This window comes from Hyposmocoma kahamanoa, unplaced genomic scaffold (genome assembly GCF_003589595.1).
Source record: "Hyposmocoma kahamanoa isolate Upper Pololo Valley unplaced genomic scaffold, ASM358959v1 100197, whole genome shotgun sequence".
Taxonomy (NCBI): Eukaryota; Metazoa; Arthropoda; class Insecta; order Lepidoptera; family Cosmopterigidae; genus Hyposmocoma; species Hyposmocoma kahamanoa.
Window position 1 is genome coordinate 1 of NW_020653268.1, and position 10,806 is coordinate 10,806.

Here is a 10,806-nt window from a genome sequence, read left to right on the forward strand (position 1 = left end):
TGTAAATTTATTTTACCTATGGAATAAATAATCTTTGACTTTGACTTGACTTAAATAAGCAGTTGTTTAGGTATACAATAAACAGTGGGACTCGAACTCTTACCGTAGCTTATCATGTACGCTTGTAATACCAGTGGCATTGCTCAGTCGGTGCTAACACTACAGAAGGGAAGGAAGCGAGAAAAGAGGAAAATGAAGAAAGAAGAAAATTAGGAAATGAGGGAATTAGGCCACCGATACTCTCAAAAACCTCAAGCAATGCAGCATGCTGCCACTTTACGTCGATGTTTAGTAAGAAAATACTAAAAAATTGTGAGTTTCGACTGTATAAAACGTTAGAAAATAGCATCAATATTAAGTGTATTTTTAGAAAAAACTGCTGTAACTTAATAGATACTGCAGTTATTTATTATATTTTTTAAGTATGTAGTTTCTAGATTAATTAGCAGTACGATATTTATCTAATAATAAGTGCAGTATCTAGGGTACTTACTGCCGTTATGTTTAGGAGGATCAGTTGTGTTACTAGAGCAGCTACTAAACATAAGTATAATTTTGGTATATTATCATACGCAACCTTAACATAGATATATAAATATGTCGCCTTACAATTCTTCATTCTTTTGCCTTTCTATTGATATATGCCATGTCGCTGTAACTTGCGTAGTTTTGAAGCTACAGTAAATTTTAATTATTTTCTTTAACTACGTTTCTCTCGAAAACAGGTTTGACTTAGTTATAGCACTCTTAGTTAGGAGGGCAGAAATACTTTCCAACAAAAAAGAATCATCGACAGCTGTAAACCGTTGTTCAAAAAACTAAACGTACTGCCTTTGCCATATATGTTCATTAGGGATATGTATATTTGTCAAAACTTATCCTCAACATTTCAAAACACGTGGTGCAATTAATCAAAGGCAGACTAGAGCAAAAATTATGAATCTTTTGTACCAACCTCGTTGTTGTTATAAATAAAATTGTTGCAAGGGCATACTTATAAATTACAATTGACAAAATGGCTTCTGACACATTGCTTCTATAGAAATAAAGAATACATAGAATTTTCAAATACAAACGTACATTGATTTGTAGTGCAATTAACAGTAGAAACCGAACATGAAATTAATATTTGCACATCTGCTTGCTTGAATACAATGTATCTAATTTTACTTAAAACCTTTATCATTACTATATTCTGGCAAAAATTATCCAACTGAGAACGTCCTTATTTTTTAGTCGGTTAAAATTAAGGTTAACATAATAAATTATTTAGTACCTATTGTAGTAGAACTCTTTGTGAAAGAGTTTAATCAGAAAAGAATAACCATACATATTTCTGCCGGTACACTTAGAATAATAACGCATAGAATCCTAGTCCGCTCACGCTAAGTGAGGCAAATTGAAGCGCGCCCAGAGGGCCTACACGAGCGGGCGGGCCTTCAGTGCTCAAGGTCAACTTGCACCGCGAACAGATCAAGAATTTTAGCTAAAAATGACGAAATGTGCGGTAAATGAGTGTAAAAATACATCAGACAAACATAAAATAGATACTAACATCACATTCCACGAGGAAGTAACGCGTTTCAACTTGTATTTTTATATAAATATTCACTAAAACCGAAAATTAACCTACTACTAAAACTAGACTACATGAATTTGATTTTTGCCTCACTTGTGACAGATCGTTTGATATGAAACTATCATTCTATGCGTTATTATTCTAAGCCGGTACACAGGAACTTTCACATGTGATTGTATCACATTAGATGATAATAGAGTATGCTGTGACGTTCGATATAACGCAGAGGATCATGTGATATATTGAGTAAATATAATCCATGTATGATAAATTCGTTTTATTATATAGTTATAACAAAAAAACCTCAATATGTTAATCATAGAACAATCAATACAGTAGAAAAGCGTAAGAATGTGGTACGTGTGCCAACAGTACGCGGAGTTTCACACATTTGAGCTCGGTTCGCCATTTTCCCTATTAGACGTTATAGTCGTCTCAATTACCTCGCGCAAAACCTCAAAAATCGTGTTAAAATGCCTTATTTTCCTGAGTGCAAAAATGATAGTTAGTCGTATTTGTAGTATTTAGGTATATTTCTATCCCCTCAGTCTCTTATTTTAGGAGATTATTGTTATCCTTATGTTAAAGAAGGATGGCGACTCGCTTGTATTTTGTGACCCAGAGTTTTTCACGACGTGCATTAAGGAGACCTATCAATACTTGTGATTCATTATCAAAGCATCAAAAAAACTAATTGAGTACAGCCTGTAGAAGTTGGGGTTAAAAAGTTGATATAGGTTATGTTTGTAACATTGTCCTTCAGATGCTTGTTCGTAGTAGCAGAAAACAACAAGTTTTCAGTTTGTTCCCAAAATAATAAAGAACTTCCCGAATATTCCCAAATATGCCAAACTCTGCCACATTTACTATAACTTATCATGTTCTGATCCCACATATCCTGAAAGAACAACGTTTTCGTTATAATTCGCTTTTCGGTGTAATGAAAATTCGTACTAACGTTATTTCGGAAAAAAAAATCGAGTTTGCGATTGCTTACCAAATATAACAATCCAGAATTTGTTAGGTACATCTTTTTTATTTAAAAAGTACGACCAATCGTTGTCAAGATTTTATAGAGTTTAACATTATGATATGAATTTTGGCGACAACGGTTATGATATTATTCGAGGTTTGAGATCCTTCCATTGCTTTTATATAAAACAAAATCCAGGCAACTTTAATATAGTGAAAACCAGACATCCCAGGAAAACAAGGAACATAATAGAAATACGGCCAAAACAACGCCCCACCTTGGAATTTTACAATAGTACGATGTTTATATTGGCACCTAAATTATTTAATAAAATACCAGATGCAGTTAAAGAACTAAATTGTAGGCAATTTAAAATAAAATTGCATAATTTGTTAGTTACACAATGCTACTACAATATAAATGATTTTTTAATTGATAACATAAAATGTAAAATTTAACCACTGTGCGTGATTGAAATAAGAATTGTGTAAAATATTCGCATGCCAAGTTTTGGTGAAATGTACGATCTAATAATAATATACTATAACACCATTGTAAACTACATTTTTCAGCGAATAAATATCTTGTAGTCTTGCTTTTTTCTTTCGTGATGTTAACAATAATTGACATAGCCGCACCGTGACTCTCTCTCTTTTTTCAATAAAAGCAGTTTATAGTTACAAGCTATAAATATGAAGAATATATTGAAGAATACGTGAATTACTGAAATCCCAAGCAGACCTATCGATACCAAAGCGTCATTCGATTTTCTGTTCTTTGTATGATTGAAACATTTCGTGTCAAAGATTGTACATTTTATTACCAACCTGTGGACAAAAAGAAAATAATTTCTATTATGTTTGTGTTTACTCCTTCTAATATCGATATGCTATTAGGGGGTCAGTTGGTACTGATCCTAGTACCAACTGACCTCCCAATATCGAGTAAATAGTAAATAGGATTTTAATTTAGTTTCGTAAATCGAAATGATGTGAAATTACAAAAGTGGAGTTGCTATCGGAGAGCCGTGATTTGCTTCAAATTAACACACTCCAAGGCACTACGCCGTCCTTCCAACTATTTATTTAACTTTTGACATATGCGTGCCAACATACAACCAAAAAATGAAATACTTCCTGGACTTTTTTTTTTTAATTTTAGTGAAGCGACGTGCTTCCTAGCTCCGATATTTATCGAGCCAACAGATTAGGTATGTAACTAAGATTATTCAAGTTGATAAATTTTGGTACCTGTCTAATAAATTGTTATAATGAATTGTCGGATTCTTCTCCACCACTTGAAGCCTCATTAACGTTAATTATTAATTCTTGGGTACATAAATTGTCAAACGCAACAGCACGATACCAATCAGCCAATAATTCTTCTTTTTGGAACTAGCTCATAATCAGGATTAAAACTTCTTCATAAATAAAATCGAAATGTTATAAAAAATCGAATCGGAAACGCATTAGGACATCACTAATTGATTAGAATTCGAGCTGTCAAAAGTTAAATAAATGACCCGAGACATCCTTATAAATTGCTCTTTTGATAAAATTCTCTTTTACGTCCCATAAGATATGGAATTGTATAAGAAAAAAAAAACAACGTACCATACAGCGACGATCAGAGTTAAACCCATTTGCAAGATAGTTAAGAACACGTATATATGAATCGGAAAAACGATCTTATGCAAAGTGGACATTAACAAAAATATGCTCGACACAAAAATCACACACATTATAATAATGATCGAGAATAGCAACAGCCCGTAGTCAGGATCTGAAGCATGAATTTCGTTCAGCTTTGTTTGATCTGTAAAGAATGGCACCATTTAAATATCTGTAGTCAATTATTAGTTCCGAAATTCGAAAGCAAACTACGGTTCAAGATAAAGTAGTGTATCATTAATATTATGGATATCTTCTTTCTTACTGAAATTATGTATATGTTTACATTTTATATAAAATACACTCGAGAGCAATGAATCCGGGTCATTTAAAGAATCCAAAAAATCTCGGAAAGTAAGAATGCTAGGTTAATGCAATAAATTGTATTTAATAGACAATTTAATACTCCTTAAATGAAAGTAAAAAAAATATGAGTCACCATACATTTTATTTACACAAAATTACATAAAGAAAAAAAACTGCTGATCTCTCCTTAGAACAAAAATAGGAAACATGAAATTTTTGAACTTTATTACGATTTTCTTGAATTTTAATACTTCGTATTGCCTCCTCGTGCTTCCATTACTGCGTTTAGGCGATTTGGCATGCTGTACACCAAGTTCATTATACGATTTTGGGGAATATTCTCCCATTCCTCTGTGAGAGCAATTTTGAGCTCACGAAGCGTGATTGGGGGAGGGTTTCGTTGTTTTACGCATCTCCCTAGCTCGTCCCAAGCATGCTCGATCGGGTTGATATCCGGGCTGCGCGCTGGCCACTCCATACAAGTAATGTTCATCTCTTGAAGGTAGTCATTTACAATCCTACCTGTATGAGGTCGGGCATTGTCATGCATAAATATAGCATCCTCACCAAAATTGACCATAAATGGACCAACGTGTTCATTGAGGATTTCATCTACATATCTTTCGCTAGTTAAAGAGCCGTTTTCTATGATCACCAGCTCTGTGCGACTTTCAGAAGAAATTCCGGCCCACACAAGTACAGACCCACCACCGTAGGCTACTTTTTCTTCGATGCATGCTTGCTTGAATCTTTCCCCTGGTCTTCTATACACTCTGTGTCTTCCATCGTGCTTGTAGAGCATAAATTTTGATTCGTCGGAGAACATAACTTTCAACCAATCTTCAATACTCCAATTTACGTGGTTCTGGGCATATCTTAGTCTTGAAATACGATGCCCACGCTCCAGTTTAGGGCCGTTTGCAGGTCTAAGGGGTTTTAAGTTAGATTCAGCAAGCCGACGTCTTACTGTCCATGCACTTGGTTTACTTCCTCCGAGGCGTCGAAACTGATTTGTGAGTTCAGCTCCTGTGAGAAAGCGATTTCGAAGCATGGTGTTCACCAAGTATCGGTCTTCTCGTGCTGTGGTACACCTAGTTCTGCCCGTTCCTGGTCTGCGTAGGTTAGAACCAGTTTCTTCGTAACGTCGGAGAACTCTTTGTACTGTTGACAGCGACACACCGACAGTCCTGGCTGTATCGCGCTGACTCCGGCCAGTTTCCACCAATGTAAGTATTCTGGTGCATTCTTCAAGTGTAAGCGACATGATTACAGCTTAAATAATGAATATTAAGCACTATCATCATGGTTTATGTACCCACATAAATGACAGATTACAAACAAAAGCAAAAACAAATGCTGTAATTTCGTAGTTCCATCTTTGAAAGTGTTCCCTTTTCATATTTGATTTTTTTATGATATAACTTTACAATAACTAAAAAGTTTTAATACCTTCATTTAAGGAGTGTTAAATTGTCTATTAAATACAATTTATTGCATTAACCTAGCATTTTTAGTTTCCGAGATTTTTCGGATTCTTTTAGTGACCCGGAATCATTGCTCTCGAGTGTATTTGAATAAATGTACTGTGATGCCACGGTCATGATACCCGAGAACCTAAACGGTACACAGAACGAGTCGCTCGTACAACAAATATGGTTTAAATATCTGCCGCTAATGAGAGAGAACTCCGTTGGACTTTATTTAATTAATCGACAAAACTTTACTTCCGTTCACAATCTATCGATAAAATTGTCGATAGCAAACACATGACTATTTAAAATTTTATGAACGGCGGTGATGGTTCTTCCGGGTCCGGTAATTAGGTCTCATATTTATGGACTATAATAAGTAGCAGTAGAGAAGTACTGCCACTTAACCCATTTCTGCCGCCAAGCAGTAATGTGAGCTATAACTAACTGCCTCCGTGGCCGAATGGTTACCATGCCGGACTGCCACGCAGAGGTCCCAGGTTCGATTCCCGGGCCGGGAGAAATATTTGTATGACCTACATTTATTTCTCTCGTGAGTTTGGGTATAATTTGTGGTTGTCTATGTGTGTGTCCATGGCACCCGCGACACAGGGTTTCCCTAGTGCGAGGCTATGTTGAGTGTGTGCGTTATTATTATTATTATAATGATGATGCGTCTTTGTCCGTTATAGTTTAAAATTCCTTTGCGATAAAAAACACTGTTGTTGCATAAGTCGCCTGTCATGCCTCGTATTATTGGATACACAGTATTAGCCTGTAAATATTGCACATAATGTCATTCTGAGACATAAGTTAACAAGTCCCATGTGCCTATAATTTCACCAGCACCCTTACCCTTCACAACCGGAACGCGGTAATGTGACCTATCCTCAATTGTGCTATATATTTTTTTCCGAAGTGATTTATTCAACACTTAGCCATTTGAGGTTGATAGACTCATAACGTTGCCAATGATTTTGACGTTGGATATTGACTAATAAGGTTTCGTGTTAAAGTCATTAGTTATTAATACAATATATTATAGACGCGCCCGTTTCCCGACGTGCAATATTCACAGCCTGGTATGTCCAATAATTCGAGCCATGACTGCCGTCTTTACGCGACATTTTGACCTAAACAACGTAGTTTATAGCAAATGATATTTTAAGTTATTATGGATAAGGACCCGTCAATATTTCCCACCAAAATTACATGAAATAGAAATTGTAGCAAAAGCTAGGTTTATCGTTAGCTCAACTGGTTTTTGTATTTTAGTGTAACCGGGAGAATCAATATTAAAAAACCATAACTTAAGCCACCCCACTTGCATCGCATCCGACATCATATCTCGCCGTTTTTGTTGCATATTTTTAATCGCAAATGCTACCTGAAAGTTTTTAGATAAAGACAGCAAAATTATTGTAAGCTACAAAAAAGTCTTAAATATCCATTGTTTTAAAACAAAATTAGCTGCTACACGTAATCTGCTAATCGGTTATGAAATTGTTTATTATAATATTAAAATTCATGTCAGTATCATATTTATACTAATGACTGCCTCCGTGGTCGAACGGTTACCATACCGGACCGGGAGAGTGAGTTTGGGTGTAATTTATGGTTGTCTATGTCTGTTTCCATGGCACCCACAACACAGGGTTTCCCTAGTGCGGAGCTATGTTGAGTGTGTGTTATTATTACTATTATATGTCGAAATATTTGGAAAAACCCCTTTTGAAGCAGTAGAACTCCTTGTGAAAGAGCTCATCCAGTGAAATACTGCCACCTTACTTATTTCTGCCGCCAAGCTTTTTTTTTTTTTTTTTTTATACATGACAGGCAAATGACTCCACTCCACCTGATGTTAAGTGGAAAGTGGTATCCAAACGCGAAGGAACCTAGTGCAGCGATGAAATCCTCACTGCACTAGCCACCTCCACCCTGCCTGCCTACAATATGCCTCTTCACGCCTCGTTTGAAGGACCCCATATCATAAGAGGGAGGGAAGACATGTGCCGGAAGGGAGTTCCATTTGTCAAGCTGTAATGTGATAGTTACTGCTTTCCAGTTTTTAAGGGTACTAATGGTGGTGAAATTACAGGCACATAGGGCTTGTCAACTTATGTCTCAGAGTGACTGGCGCAGTGGCAGTACCCCTCAGATCTTTGTGATTTAAAGCACTAAGAGGTACTGCAACTATTATGGACAGGCGTGTCACTTACCACCAGGTAGGCGACTTGTTCGTCGCGTCACTTGATATTGTAAAAAAAACCCTCTGCTGTAAAATTTGCTTTTTGTCGCTTACACTAAGGCCATTGCCAATGCCATTTGTTTTTAAAGTTTTTTTTTCAAATATGGTTATTTTGACTTCTTATTCTTATCTTATCGATGTCATACACTTTTGCCAATCGGCGTAAGGTTCTACCTGGTTGTTACCCAATGTACAGGAAAGTATAGTACGTGGTGCGGGGAGGCTCCTTGCGTGCACCCCTAGTTTTAATGTAAAGTCCGAAAAAATATTTTCATTTCTTTATGGGTAGCAATCGGGGAAAACCAAGAAAACTTTGAACTTCTATACGTCCCTATGTTGTGCACTGGTCTATTAATATTAAGCAGATAGATACTTACTTAATAAATATAAAACAACATATAAAGGCCCAAAAATAAAGGAAATGAGCATTTGCACAAGCGAAAGTATCAAACACAAACACCACCACGTAATGTTTCCACAACAAAGAAGAAAACACATTTTTTTGTCTTTATAATTTTACCGTATTTTTAATATTTACAATAATTTTGTTGCAAAATTTTAACGCGTTTTGTTGTTTGTCGAATTATGACCACAGATAAACATTCTGACGTTAAAATAATATTGTACATACGTATACTGCCTAGTTCGAAATTTTTTGTGATGGAGGCTCTTCCCGTGGCTATTTATATTCACTACCTATTGGGTTACTGACAAATATGACCATTTACACATGGAACCAAATAAGAAGGAGGTAAAATAATGAATATGACCACAAGTGTATTTGCCTATTGGAATCCTGTGATTTAAGTAAGTAAGTAAGTAATTTATTTGTACATAAAAACAAATACAGTTTAATTACAGATAACAGTCACAGAAGTGAGAATATATTATATTACACATTATGGAATACGTACGTGTACTTTTAAAGTTTTTCTAAACCGGTTGCACTGGCTCCTACACTAGGCAAAGCCTGTCTCGTAAGTAACCAATTCTAGGAAGGATGTACAATATATATTATATTTGCGAAAAGTTAATAGAGACGAGAAAATTCCTAAAATCTAATTAACATTACTTATTAAATAATAGGAAATTAAATAATGTTCCTTACAAAGCCATTAAATTACCTGTGCGTGCTTGTGAATGAGCACACAAACACGCGCAAGCCCTCTGCGCGTGTTTGTGTGCGTATATGTGTGTATTTGTCTACTTTCAGAATTTGTTCAATATCCTCATAGCAGAGTGATTTAAGCCTATTTTTCAATTTTGATTTTGTTCTCAGATAGAGTATTTTTTCACTTATTTTGTTGTAAATAAATGGATGGAGAAATTAGTTAAATTAAAAAAAAGCCGATTTATTAAAGCCGTTTTTGTACAACTTTGATACAACGCACAAAATAAAAATTCCACAAACACTGAAGACATCCATGTCCTTGTAAGCAAGTGTGGTTGGGGACCTGATGCGTTCTTTTAGGATGATTTTCAAGACCGCTCGTTGTGCCCTCTCCAAAGGGAGCCTACATGTCTCCGCAATAAAATAGGAAATTTCAGATCCACAGAAATTTATTGTGTAAATATATGTTCAAGGTAAAGAAAAGACTGTATCAAGACAAGAAAAGGTATATAAAAACAGGTACAACAGTATAAAACACTCCCTTACTACGGATTAGCATATAAACAGTCCAGACACTTACCCCAAAAGGGCCGAGTTATAACATTACAGATTGGTATTAAAACTGGTAAAAGAATCAAAGTTAGACGCAAATAAAATTTGAGCAGTAGGTAGAACAAATGAAGACTAAAGCGGAGTTTGGCGCTCTGTATACGATTTTAGCGCCTTACAAGTGCGGACACTTTTTAGCGCGGACCCGACGTCCATATAATTGTAAGTCAATGGTCTACAGAGATTATTTTGCGATTGTTTTGGCGGTAAACTCAACTGTCAAAGTTGACAGATGACAGCAGTTAGCGCGGGAAGTGATCTCGCAAGATGGCCGACGCGTGACGTATCTTAATGATCTTGATTTGTTTCCAATGTGTTACGATATTTAAGGGTATTAAGTGAATAGCTTTGCTAGTGCACCAGTAAAGTTTGATACTTATTTCAATGGATCTTCTTAAAAATAATATCGTGGTTTGTCATGCTCTTCTCTGCCCTTCTGTTCCAAAAAACACAGGTTTAAAAACTCGTTATTTCCTGTGCAAAACGGCCAATCTTTTTAAACACGGTTCTCTTATAAAGACAGAGCTTAGGCCAATGTGGGTTGGGGACTTACAGTCCATACTGCCTGAACTCGAATTAATTTTTTTCCCGTACTAATAAGGTTCATTTTAATTTCGACGCGTCAGGGACACTGGCTTGATTTCAGATTTTTTTTTTACAAACGAAATTACAACCATTTGAAAAATTTAAATCGTATACTATATACGTTCTATCTAGTTCAGTTGGTATATAAAAAAATATTGGTATATGTAATGTAAGTACCTACTGAATATAGCGGTTTTTTTGTAAAGTCAAAGTCAAAGTCAAAGATTATTTATTCCATAGGTAAAATAAATTTACA

At 35.5% G+C, this 10,806-nt stretch overlaps 1 long non-coding RNA gene across 1 annotated transcript; it reads right to left on the bottom strand.

Moving 5' to 3' along the window:
* Nucleotides 1–3,271: 3,271 nt before the first annotated feature.
* LOC113229711 lies at nucleotides 3,272–8,672 on the bottom strand. Its single transcript, XR_003310435.1, has 3 exons — nucleotides 8,623–8,672; nucleotides 4,166–4,367; nucleotides 3,272–3,379 (listed from the first exon to the last, which is right to left on the bottom strand). It is a non-coding gene; the product is annotated as an uncharacterized LOC113229711 (long non-coding RNA).
* Nucleotides 8,673–10,806: the final 2,134 nt, after the last annotated feature.